This window comes from Heterocephalus glaber, unplaced genomic scaffold (assembly GCF_053883595.1).
Source record: "Heterocephalus glaber isolate CG9 unplaced genomic scaffold, H.glaber_assembly_v1.0 deba00001553, whole genome shotgun sequence".
Classification (NCBI taxonomy): domain Eukaryota; kingdom Metazoa; phylum Chordata; class Mammalia; order Rodentia; family Bathyergidae; genus Heterocephalus; species Heterocephalus glaber.
This window is the reverse complement of record NW_028258344.1, coordinates 1,981,075-1,995,050: the sequence shown is the minus strand read 5'-3', so window position 1 is coordinate 1,995,050 and position 13,976 is coordinate 1,981,075. Positions and strand designations below refer to the sequence as shown.

The following is a 13,976-nucleotide window of genomic DNA, read 5'->3' as shown; positions in this document are numbered from 1 at the left end:
TGCTGCTCCTGGTCCCTGTCCCACCTCTCCCAGCTCAGAGGAGGTAATCGGTGCAGGTGCTAACAGCCCCCCACCACCGGTTGAAATGAGAAAACACATAAATAAGTCTCAAAACCAGACTTCCAGATCACCTACAGCAACCCCAAAGAGAAATGAGATGGAACACTCTGATACTCGACCACCTGGACCCACTGAACTGACAACAAAAGGGGATCTGGAAAAAATGAAATCAGAAATAATTTCTCAGATAACAGGAGAAATTGTGCCCCTACTGCAAGACATGAGTAATAAATCTAGAGAGGAGCTGAGGAACATGAGGGAATCCCAACATAAGAAACAAATGGAATCCATAAAACAGATGCAAATAGATTTCCAGGACATGAAAAACTCCATTGAAAGTCTACACAGCAGAATGAGCCAATGTGAGGACAGAATTTCAGATACAGAAGATAAGATTGCAATTAGTGACCAGGAAAAGAAAAATTGCTTCAAAATTATAAGGGAACATGAGAAATCAACCCAGCAGCTGCTAGATGATGCAAAGAAGAATAACATAAGACTGGTTGGGCTCAATGAAGAAAGACGAGGGAGTACAGATGACATAAAAATATCTCTTCACAGAAATAATGGCAGAAAATTCCCAAGCAGGGGAAAAGAACTTGACATACAGATAGGTGAGGCATATAGGACTCCAAATTGCCTTGATCTAAAAAAATCTACACATAGGCATATAATTGTTAAGCTTCCAGAAACTCAACAGAAGAACAAAGTTCTACATGCAGTTAGAGAAAAGAAACAAATCACATACAAAGGAAAGCCCATCAGAATCACAGCAGACTTCTCAACACAAACCCTCAAGGCAAGAAGAACTTGGAGTGACATATTCCAAGCCCTAAAAGAAAACAGCCTCCAACACAGATTGATGTACCCTGCAAAACTATCTTTCAAAATGGATGGAGAAATAAGATACTTTCATGACAAAGAGCACCTTAGGAACTTCATGAATACCAAACTACTACTCCAAAGAATTTTACACAATATCCTAGGAACAGACATTGAGGATCACAACCCCAGGAAGCAAAGCAGAATGAACCCATCTGGCATGACAAGATATTAAATGTAAAGGGGGAGAATCCAACAAAAAGAAAAAGTCATGGCAATGACAAGTCAATACATTTCAGTTATAACCATCAATGTTAATGGTCTCAATTCATCAATCAAAAGAAACAGACTGGCAGAATGGGTCAAGAAGCAAAGTCCAACAATATGCTGCATACAAGAAATACACTTAATTCAAAAGGAAACGCATAGACTGAAAGTTAAAGGGTGGAAAACAATACTCCATGCGACAGGTACCTGAAGAAAAGCAGGAGTAGCTATCCTCTTTGCAGATCAAGTAGATTTCAAACCAACACTGATTAAGAGAGATGAAGAAGGACACTACCTCCTTGTAAAGGGAAGAATCCAAGAGGAAGAGATGACAATCATAAATATCTATGCACCAAACACTAGTGCACCCAACTATATAAAACAAATACTAACAGACATGAAAAGTCACATATACACTAATATAATTGTAGTGGGGGACCTCAACACCCCACTGTCACAAATAGATAGATCAACTAGACTAAAAATAAATAGTGAAATACTAGAACTCAGTCGAACTCTTAAACAAATGAACTTAACAGATGTTTACAGAGTCTTCCACCCCACAAAATCAGAATACACATTCTTCTCAGCTGCACGTGGGTCATTCTCCAAAATAGACCACATACTCACACATAGAACATGTTTAAGTAAGTGCAAAGGAATTGAAGTTATCCCCTGTATATTATCAGACCATAGTGTGATGAAATTGGAGATCCATAGCAAAAGAAACTCAAAAACTTTCATAAATACATGGAAATTGAACAATACACTTCTGAATAACCAATGGGTCACAGAGGAAATTGAAAAAGAAATCAGACAGTTCCTTCAATTAAATGACAATGACAATACAACATATCAGAATCTATGGGACACAATGAAAGCAGTCTTATGAGGGAAATTCATAGCAGTGAATATGCATATTAGGAAAACAGAAAGTACAATTGATATAAAAAACTTTTCCCAGGAGTAATAGTGGAAAACTTCCCAGAGGTAGAGAATTGGACATACAGATAAGTGAGGCATATAGAATGCCAACTAGCCAAGATTAAAATAAATCTACACTTGGAAATATAATAGTCAAGATACCAGAAACCCAACAAAAGAACAAAATCCTACAGGCAGTTAGAGAAAAGAAACAAATCACCTATAAATAAAAGCCCATCAGAATAACAACAGACTTCTCAACACAAACCCGCAGATCAAGGAGAACCTGGAGTGAAGTATTTCAAGCCCTAAAAGAAAATAACTTCCAACCTAGACTGTTGTATCCTGCAAACTTATCTTTCAAAATCAATGGGGAAATTAGATACTTCCACAACAAAGAACACCTGAGAAATTTCATGAACACCAAACCAGCACTCCAAACAATTCTAAACAATATCCTAGAAAAAGACAACGAAGATCACAACTCCATGGCCCAACAGAGCAAATTCATCAGGCAAGGCAAGAAATAAAAGGGAGAGGAGGAAAAATAAAAAAGAACCAACAACAGGAAAACAACATGAGAATGATAAGTCAACACATATCAGTTATAACCATCAATGTTGATGGGTTCAATTAACCAATCAAAAGAAGTAGACTGGCAGAATGGATTAAGAAGCAAAATCCAACAATATGCTATGTACAAGAAACATACCTAGTTCAAAAAGAAACTCATAGATTGAAAGTAAAAGGATGGAAATCAGTTCTCTATGCAACAGGAACCAGGACAAAAGCAGGAGTAGCAATCTTATTTGCAGACAAAGTAGATTTCAAACCAAAACTAATTAAGACAGACAAAGATGGTCACTACATCCTTGTAAAGGGAACAATCCAAGAGGAGGAGATGACAATCATAAATATATATGCACCAAACACTAATGACCCAACTATACAAAACAAATATTAGGGGACATGAAAAAAACAAATGAACACTAATACAATTGTAGTGGGGGACCTTAATACCCGACTGTCACAAATAGACAGGTCATCTAGACAAAAAAATCAACAATGAAATTCTAGAACTGAACCAAGCTTTTGAACAAATGGACTTAATAGATATCTACAGAGTGTTCCAACCCACCAACTCAGAATATACATTCTTTGCTGCTACACATGGGTCATTTTCCAAAAATAGACTACATACTCACCCATAGAACATGTTTAAGTACATGAAAAGGAATTGAAGCCATCCCATGTATATTACCAGCTCAAAGTGCAATTAAATTGGAGATCAATGCATAAGAAATGCAAGAACTTCACAAACACATGGAAATTGATAACACTCTCCTGAACAACCAATGGGTCACAGAGGAAATTAAAGAAGAAATTAAACAGTTTTTACAAATAAATGATAATGCCAATAAAACATACAGAAATCTATGGGACACAATGAAATCAGTTCTACCAGGGAAATTCACAGCAGTGAATGCCCACAGTAAAAAACAGAGCAAGCTCACATAAACAACCTAATGCTGGATTTTAAGCTCCTAGAAAAAGAAGAGCAAGACAAACCCAAAGCTTGTACAAGGGAGGAAATTATAAAGATCAGAGCAGAAATCAATGCAATGGAGACCAAGAGAATGATAAAAAAAAATAAACAAATTGAAGAGTTGGTTTTTCAAGAGAATAAATAAAATCTATAAACCCTTGGTCAACTTTATCAAAAAAAGGGAAAAAAAAGGCTCAAATATATGCATTTGGGAATGAAAAGTGTGAAGTTACAACAGATCCAGAAGGAATCCAGAGGATCATCAATACCTACTTTGAGAAACTGTACTCTAATAAAAAGGAAAACATAGAAGAAAAGGATAGATTTATAGATATATATGAATTACCAAAGTGGAATGAAGAAGATATAAAAATTCTAAACATCCCAATTACAATCAGTGATATTGAAAGGTAATTAAAAATTTACCAACAAAGAAAAGCCCAGGTCATTATGGCTTCACTGATGAATTCTACAAGACATTTAGAGAAGAACTATCAACATTAATCTTTAAACTTCATTGAAATTGAAAGGAAAGCAATACCTCCTAATTCATTCCTGGAAGCAAGTATTACTTTGATTCCAAAACCATGGAAAGCCCCAACCCGAAAAGAGAACTACAGGCCAACCTCCCTAATGAACATAGATGCAAAAATCCTCAATGAGATACTGGCAAACAGAATACAGAGGGTCATCAAGAAGATCATACACCCTGACCAAGTCTGATTTATCCCAGAGTTGCAAGGAAGTTTTAACATTCATAAATCAATAAATGTAATACACTATATTAACAGAGTCAAGGACAAAAACCATATGATCATCTCAATAGATGCAGAAAAAGCGTTTGAGAATATCCAACACCCATTCATGAAAAAAAAAACTTATAGAAAATTGGAATGGATGGTCTTTATCTCAACTTGATAAAGCCTATCTATGAAAAACAAACAGCCAACATCATACGAAATCATCAAAAACTGAAAAGTTTCATGCTAAAATCAGGAACAAGACAAGGATGTCTGCTATCTCCACTCCTGTTCAATACAGTTCTGAAAACATTAGCCACAGTAATTAGTCAAGAGAAAGAAATAAAAGGAAAAAAGATAGGAAGGGAAGAAGTTAAACTGTCATTATTTGCTGAGGATATGACACTTTACAGAGAAGACCCAAAAAATTCCACCAAAAGACTTCTAGACTTAATTGACAGATTCAGTGGAGTAGCTGGATACAAGGTCAACACTCAAAAAATGATAGCCTACTTGTACACAAATAACAGACTCACTGAGAGAGAAATTAGGGAAATAATTCCTTTCACAATAGCATCCAAAAAAATGAAATATCTAGGAATCAATCTAACAAAGGAAACAAAAGACATCTGCACTGAAAATTACAGCATTCTGAAAAAAGAGATTGAAGAGGATATAAGAAAATGGAAAGACATTCCTTGTTCCTGGGTAGGAAGAACCAATATAGTGAAAATGGCCATACTTCCAAAACTGCTATATAGATTTAATGCCACGCCAATTGAGATCCCAACAACATACTTCACAGAGCTAGAGAAAACCATCCAAAAATTCTTGTGAAGCCAGAAGAGACCTAGAATAGCAAAAGCAATTCTAGGCAACAGAGTCATGACAGGGTGTATCACAATTCCCAATTTGAAACTATACTACAAAGCCACTGTGATAAAAACAGCATGGTACTGGCAAAGAAACAGACTCAAGGATCAGTGGAATAGCCTAGAAGATACAGAAAAACTCCAGACATACTCAGCTACCTGATCTTTGACAAAGGAGCCAATGATCCTCACTGGAGGAAAGATAGACTCTTTAATAAATGGTGTTGGAAAAACTGGATTTCAACCTGCCAGAGATTCAAACTAGGCCCATAACTATCACCATGCACTAAATTAAGATTGGAGTAGATTAAAGATCTAAATATTAAAACAGAAACACTAAATTTGCTGGAAGATAAGTTAGATAGAACTCTTGAAGACATTGGCATAGGAAAAGACTTTATGAACAAAACCTCAGTAGCACAGAAAGTAACACAAAGAACAACTGGGATCTCATCTTATTAAAAAGCTTCTGCACTGCAAGAGAAACTACCAACAGAGCTAGGAGACAACCTACAATCTGGGAAAAAAAATTTACCAGCTGTTCCTCAGACAAAGGACTACTATCTAGAATATATGAAGAAGTAAAAATGTGATGAGACCCCTCTAAATACAAAGACCCAATTCAAAACTGGGCATCTGAAATGAACAGACATTTCTCAGAAAAAGAAGTAAAAGCAGCAAATAAACATATGAAAAAATGTTCAACATCACTGGTCATTGGAGAGATGCAGATGAAAACAAAACTGAGATTCCACCTCACCCCACAAAGAATGGCTGCTATCAAGATATCAACCAATAACAATTGTTAGCAGCATTGTGGGGAGAAAGAAACCCTTCTCCGTTGTTGGTGGGAGTGCAGACTGGTGCAACCACTGTGGAAATCAGTATGGAGATACCTCAAAGAACTAGGACTAGAGGTCCCATTTGACCCACCTATTCCTCTGCTGGGGATCTTCCCCAAAGAATTAAAAAATCATACCACAGAAATATATGTGCACCCATGTTTATAGCGGCACAGTTTGTAATAGCTAAAGCTTGGAAACAGTCCAAGTGCCCATCAACTGGAAACTGGATAAAGAACATGTGTTTTTTTAATAAAATGGGTTACTATTCAGCCATAAAGAATGAGAAACTAGAGACATTTATAAGGAAATGGGTGCACATTGGGGCCATACTCTTACATGAAATAAATAGGACACACATATGTAGATATCAAATAGTTTTTCTGGTGTGAGAAACTGAAAGTGTAAATAAAGATTAAAATAATTAAAATGAATAATTGATAATGTGAAATAGGAAGAAAAGCTGCAAAGTGATAGGTGAAATGCGAGGTGTAGGAGAAAGGAAAAAAGGGAAAGGAAAAATTATGAGAAAAGTAAAATTATGGAGACAAAGTCTTTCTAAATAGGGAAGGATGGAGGGCATGAAGAGAGGGCAGGGAATAGGAAAATAATAAGAACCAAGATACATCATGTAAAGGTACAAGTTCCAAATGATGAATGTAAATGTATTATATACCTAAAATGTACCAATGCAAGAATTTAAGGAAAAAACAATAAGGGAATGCATTAAAAGTAGGAGGTACCCTGTGTGCGGGGGAAATATTTTACACCATTTTCTTGAAACATTTATTAATTCAAACAAATTAATTTAAAATTTAGAGATATTAATTGACAACAAAATGTTAAATGCATAAACTCAAATATGTATCTATGTTATAAAATGTTCTACCTATCACACTTTTTACTGTTTTAAATTTTAAACAAAGACTCCAAGTGGTCACATTAAATGGCATAAGTGAAGTAACTAGAATTGTATTCTTATTTTCATAATCACTGTTGTATAATTTTTCTTAGAATAAATATTTCAAATGCAAGATTATGCTATTTCCCAAGAGCTGGAGAAATAAACTGCTCTTGGAGTAATCTGAAACCTTCCTAACTTTTAAAATTTACTCTGCAAATGAACTTTTATAGCTGAGTCAATGTATAGTAGGGACTTACAATAGATAGTATTTCTCTGAATTAACTTTCTCATGGAAGGCAATGTTTATTAAAGATAAGTAATAAAAACATCCTAACTAAGCATATATAGATATTATTAAAATTCAACAACAATAAAAATTCCCGAATAAACTGATAAAATATTGACAGTCTTGAATAAGTATTTCTCTAGTGAAGACTTACAAGTGGCCAATGAACATACAAAAGATGCTCAATACTGTTAATCAGTGACATGACAATCAAAATCACAATGGGGGGCCAGTGATTTAGCTCAGTGGCACAGTAGTGCCTGTCTCACAAGAGCAAGGTCCTGAGTTGGATCCCTGGTACCAAAACAAAAAACCAAAAAAAACAAACCAAACAAAACAAAAACAACAATGGGAATCCACCCAGTACCCATTACAATAGTTGCTATCAACATCAACAACAATATCCAGAAAATAGCAACTTTTGCTACGGATTCAGAGAAATTAAAAACCTATATATATACACTGTTGGTAGGAATGTAAAGTGGCACAGTCATTGTGGAAATGTTATGATGGTTACCCTCAAAATAGAAAATAAAATGGCCATGATTCCTAAATTCCACTTCTGAGTATGTGCTTGAAAGAATTAAAAGTAGGTTCTTGAAGAGATAATTATATACTCATATTAATAATAATATTATTGATGATAGCCAAAAATATGGAAGAAATCCATGAGCCAATCAACAGATGGACAATGAATAGGCAAAACGTAATATATATAAATTCAGCTTTAAAAAGAAAAGAAATTTTGACATATATTAAACATGGATTAACCTTAAGGATATTATGTTAATTGAAATAGGCCTATCATAGAAAAGACAAGTATATTGTGATTTACCTGACATGTGGTACTGAGAGTATTCAAAATCACAGTGACAGAAAGTAGAATGATGTTTGTCGGGGACTTGAGGGAGGGAAAGAGGAGTTGTTTAATGAATACAAAGTTTCAGTTTTAAAAATGAAAAGAGTTCTAGGGATGGATGGTGGCAATGATTAGAAACCGTGTGAATATACTAGTAAATTAAAATTAATGGAAGATCATTGTTTTTGGCTTAGTTCTGATAGTGTCAGAGTATCAAGGCAGAATAGAGCCACTCCTGTAAGAATGCCAAATAATCAAACTTAACAATAGGCCAGTTTTCCAATTTACAATGAATTCACAGCAACCAAACAAGAGTCAACCTTCACTAGCATTATTCGAAACCCACTATGTTAACCCTTACAAGGATAGCAAACTGAGGTTAACCAATCTGGGTTTTTTTTTTTGTACTGCTGTTCCTTGTGCTGCTCAAGCTATCTTGCAAAAACTCACTTTTCTTCCTGCCCTGACCAAGCTCCTGTTTATTTTGTAATTTGAGTGCTGCCTGATTCGTAATAAAAGCAAATTAGATTTTTAAAACTCAAGTTGTTGAAACTTTGTTATAGTTCTTAATTTCACAGAACAATTAAGAATGGTCAATTTTATGTTATGTGCATTTTACAAAATTAAAAAACAACAACAGGAAATATAGCAATGATCTGTAATTTATACCAGAAAGAGATGTTTCATAGATGGTGAAAAGTATGATGTGAGGAAGTAACTGCTTGAGCTAAAGCCAACCCAGAGATGTTTCATAGATTATTTTATCCCTGACAGTGTTTAGCACTCTTGGAGCTTGGTGATAATAAAGAGAAAACTAGCTTTCAGTTGCTTTAAAAAATAGTTTTAAAATTTTTAGATTGAAAAAGCCTTGGTCTTTGGACCTTAGGTTCCAACATGACAATCACTGTGATTTGTTCTCAGGACCTTGCCATGGACTCTCCATATAAACAGCTCCTGTGTTAGAGATGCAGATTGGACAGAGATCACCTGGGCAGGCACTGTGTGGGCAATAAGGCCATTTATTACTCTCAGCCTGTGAGCAGGCTGAATCTGAAAGGGGATTCAACATAAACTGGGGGAAAGCAAAGACTTAAAAAGGGTAGTGTTTGCTGGACATTGGTCAGAGGAGTCGCTGCCTTGAGGGGCCTGGGGGCAGATAGGGTGGCCTGTGCTTCTCAGACTTGGCAACGGTGCAGGTGTTTCCTGTATCAAAGGGTGATGTAGCTGATTCCAGGACTTCCTGGAACCCAGGGCTGGGGCATGGTGCTATGTAATGGCCTTTCCTGCTGGCTGTTACATTCCTTATATTTGACCTAGGCTAAGATCGGTCTATTCCTATTAGGCTCTCTTGAGATGCAAAAATAGGAGCTGGCTATCCCTCCTTTCTCTGTGCGAAATAAATATGCATTGTTGGAGAAGTAAACAAATATACCAAATGTGGCCCATGACCAAATGCCAGTCTCCTTCCTGAGGATCTACAGACTTGTTGAGTTGATCTAAGGGTTTGCTTTTGATCTTCTCTTTGTTATCTGATTCCTGTTTCTTCCATGTCTTTCTTCTTCCTTCTTCCAGTTTCTATGCTTCTTTTCTATGTCCTGTGTTTCTTACCACCTGCTTTATCAAGTGGGACTCTCTTTTTAGCTTCATAGTGCTATTTACTGCAGAAAACTCTTGGTCTTTGATTACATACTTGCCTGAACAGAAGTATTAAGTACAAAATTTTTATAACTAATTTTCTATGGAAAGCGTGTTTCCCACCAATAAACTCTACAAGATGCTGACTGTATTAATATCTCCTGCTTCAATTTGAATTTCTAGTTATTGTATGCCCATTTCTTCTTGAATAATCAATGTTCTCTATAGGCTACAAAGACTTTTTAAAGATACTTTGGCAGGAAGAGTAACTTTCTACTTGGAGTACTAGTTGAAAATTAATGGCTTCTTGGGCAGACCCATGTCTTTCCCTTTGTCAAGGTGTTGGTCTCTCCCAATAGATGAATTGCTGCATGGTCACCTCAAAGCAAGTGTAGTATAGGCTATTCTTTTACTTGTACTATTTTTGTTCCATGTCAGGTGCTCAAATATATTTAAAATTTTTTTTAATTTTATTAAAAATATATATTTGCAATTCATGCAGTTTACAATCATCTTGAGGAGTGGTTATGTGTACATACCACAGCCTGTTCCTTTCTTTTTAATCCCCTTCCCTCCTCTTACCCCCTCTAATTTCCTTATCCCATTTTTCATTCTACTTGTATTATTTTGTCCAAATTATCTTATGTGAATCTTTGGTTCTAAGAGATTTTCTGAAAGTAAAAACAGTGTTAACACAAAAGTAAGTGTAGGAGTTATGCAAACTAAATCTTTATCTTCAAAATTTGAAATATAGGTACATTAACACATTAAAAGACCCAAGGAACTTTAATGTAATAAACCTACTTGATTTTATTTAGCTCAATATCTTCCAGACTTACTAGACTGTGGACCATCTTTTTTCTCTTGTGACAGCTATTAACTTCCTGCAGAAATTAGTTCACATAGAACATCATTTGAGAAGTGCTATGTTATGGTATTATTACATTCATTTTACAAACAGACTGACATGGAGCTGGTAAGTGCAATAATAACCCAACTTTTCTACTTCTGCTTACTACTCTGAGAATAGGATGTAAGGATTAGGGCTTTAGAAAAGCTAATAGAATGAAGAAATAAAATTAGGAACAATTGGTGTATCTACTTATCTAATCTTAGTTTTGCTGCAATTACTCAAATAAAAATAATCCCATTGATTGCAGCAACATTCACTTGTCATTCACATCACATACTAGCTGCTTCAGGTCAGTTGTTATGAATTGGTTCTAATTTCTTCTCACTCTGGGATCCATACAAGTTTTCTCATAGCAAAAGGTAAATAGTGAGAATCTGGTAGAAATTCCTTGAAGATTGGCTAGCTCATAGTTTATACCATTTCAGGTAATATTCCACTGGCCAAAGCATATCATAAGGCTCTGTCTATTTCCTGTATTAGTTTGTATTTTTCTGCTTTGTAAGAAGTGGCAGTTTATGCAATATTCAAATCTTCTTCATGTTTCCCACTAGATACCATGAATTGTTTTTTGTGTCCCTTCTCCATGCACCTTCTCATTTCTGTGGTACATGCTAAAGAAGCAGTAATTTCCATAGCAGACATACTGTTCTCATGACACAGGGAATATAGAATAGGGAAAGCTCTTGATGTGTGGCCAAAACACATGGCCTAGCCAAGCCCAAAGGTGGTGGTGGGGGCATGGGAGAAGTTTTTGTCTTTCACAATGGGCACTAGAGTTAAATGACAAGAGGTAAATATATACAGTCCTCTTCTAGGGCAAAGGGAAACTAATGATTAGGAAAAATATTTACTCAGGAATGACTTCAGGGGAAAGTTAGAATATATACAACTATGAATTTCGTAAGGTGATAAGATGTATATTTCTTTTTTTTCCCTTTGGTACAGGGGATCAAACTCAGGACCTTGCACTTGTGGGGCAGAGGATTTATATTTCTCATGTAAAAGAAAGTCTGAAGGCAAATAGTTGCTAGAATCAGGTATTAGTTTCTCAACAATGCCATCAAGATTTACTTCTCATTTTTCTATTACACTATCCTTAAAGTGTTGGTTGTCCATATGTGTGGACACTGGTTCCTAATTTCAAGAAAGTTGCAACCCATTCATGATAAAAACCCTACAGAAAATTGGAATAGAAGGTCTTTATCTCAACCTGATTAAGGCTATCACTGAAAAACCAACAGCCAACAACATACTAAATGGTTAAAAATTGAAAACTTTCACACTAAAATCAGGAACAAGACAAGGATGCCCACTATCACCACTCCTGTTCAATATAGTTCTGGAGACATTAGCCACAGCAATTAGACAAGAGAAAGAAATAAAAGGAATAAAGTAAGGAAAGAAGAAGTACAACTGTCATTATTTGCTGACAATACGATACTTTACATAGAAGACTCAAAAAAACTCTGCCAAAAGACTTCTAGACTTAATTGACAGATTCAGTAGAGTAGCTGGATACAAGGTCAACACTCAAAAAAGCAATAGCCTGGCCAGAGAGCCGGAGTTTCAGGGAGGGAACGTGAGGCCATGGAAGATGCTTTCAGACTTAGTCTGCTCTGTGCTCCAAGAAAGGCTGAGAAGGGGCCTCATGCTTGCCTCCTCCCGCCGTGCTGTTATCCAAAAGAAGGACCTGTAGTAGAATGAGAGCATTATTGCTGCACATCTAAAAATCAAGGGAGAGGAAGTCTAAAGAAGATTAACCAACCAGTTTTATAATTTTAAAAACATGGTCCATGGGTCAGTGACCTTCAGGGACGTGGCCATTGACTTCTGCCAGGAGGAGTGGGAGTGCCTGGAGCCTGCTCAGAGGGACCTGTATAGAGGTGTGATGTTGGAGAACTACTGCAACCTCATTGCAGCAGCAGGAAGTACCATTTCTAAGCCAGAAGTGATTGCCTTACTAGAGCAAGAGAAAGAGCCCTGGATAGGTGTGAGGAAGGAAACAAGCAGGCAGTACCCAGATTTGGATTCAGATTATGGAGCTGAGAAAATATCTCCAGAAAATTATATTTATGAAATAAATTTATCCAAACAGGATATAAAGCAAATAAGTAACACTCTTGGCCTTAAGTCTTGCAGTTTTAGAAGTGACTCCAAACACAATTTTGAGAGACTAAATGGATATCAAGAAGGATACATCAATCAAAAGATACACAGCTATGAGAAAAAAAAGCCTACTTATACCAAGTATACTCTTACTCACAGTACAGATAAACTATGTAAGAAATGTGGGAAATCCTTTAGTCATCACTCAAATCTTATTCAACATCAGAGTATTCATACTGGAGAGAGACCCTATGAATGTAAGGAATGTGGGAAGGCCTTTAAACTTTGCATACAACTTACTCAACATCAGAAATTTCACACTGGTGAGAAATCTATTGAATGCAAGGAATGTGGGAAGATCTTCAGTTGTGGCTCAAATCTTGCTCAACATCAGAATATTCAGCTGCTATGAAACAAAATGAATGTAAGAAATGTGGGAAAGGCTTTAATCATACTTCAAACCTCAGTCAGCATCAGAAAACTCATACTGCTGAGAATGTAAGGAATGTGGGAAGGCTTTTAGACTTCACCTACAACTTTTTCAACACCAGAAAACTCATACTGGTGAGAAATCCTTTGTAAGTAAGGAATGTGGGAAGGAATTTAAATATCGTTACATACTTATTGAACATCACAGAATTCATACTGGTGAAAAGCCCTATAAATGTAGGGAGTGTGGGAAAAGCTTTAATCATGGTTCAAACCTTAGTCAGCATCAGAAAATTCATTCTGGTGAGAAGCCCTTTATATGTAAGGAATGTGGGCAGGGCTTTAAGTATCATCACCAATGTGTTGAATATCACAGAATTCACACTGGTGAGAAACCTTATAAATGTAAGGAATGTGGAAAGACTTTTAGACTTCATTTACAACTTTCTCGACATCAGAAAATTCATACTGATCAGAATCCCTTTGAATATAAGGAATGTGAGACTCCTTCAGGCATCAGTACTAACTTATTGAACATCAGGGAATTTATACTAATATGAAACCCTATAAATGCAAAGGGAAATTCTCTTGATAGTGTTCAGATCTTACTCAACATCAGAATATTCATGTTCGAAAGAAGCTCTTTGAATGTAAGGAGTGTGAGAAGACTTTTAGCCTTTCCACAAAGACTAAATCATCATAATAACACCTATACAGGTGAGAAACAAGGTGAAGAATGTGGGAAACCCTGTAATCTTGTCAAACCTTGTT

General features: G+C 36.0%; 1 pseudogene; it reads left to right on the top strand.

Moving 5' to 3' along the window:
- Positions 1-12,353: 12,353 nt before the first annotated feature.
- LOC101708500 (uncharacterized) lies at positions 12,354-13,765 on the top strand (annotated as a pseudogene).
- The last annotated feature ends 211 nt before the right edge of the window (positions 13,766-13,976 follow it).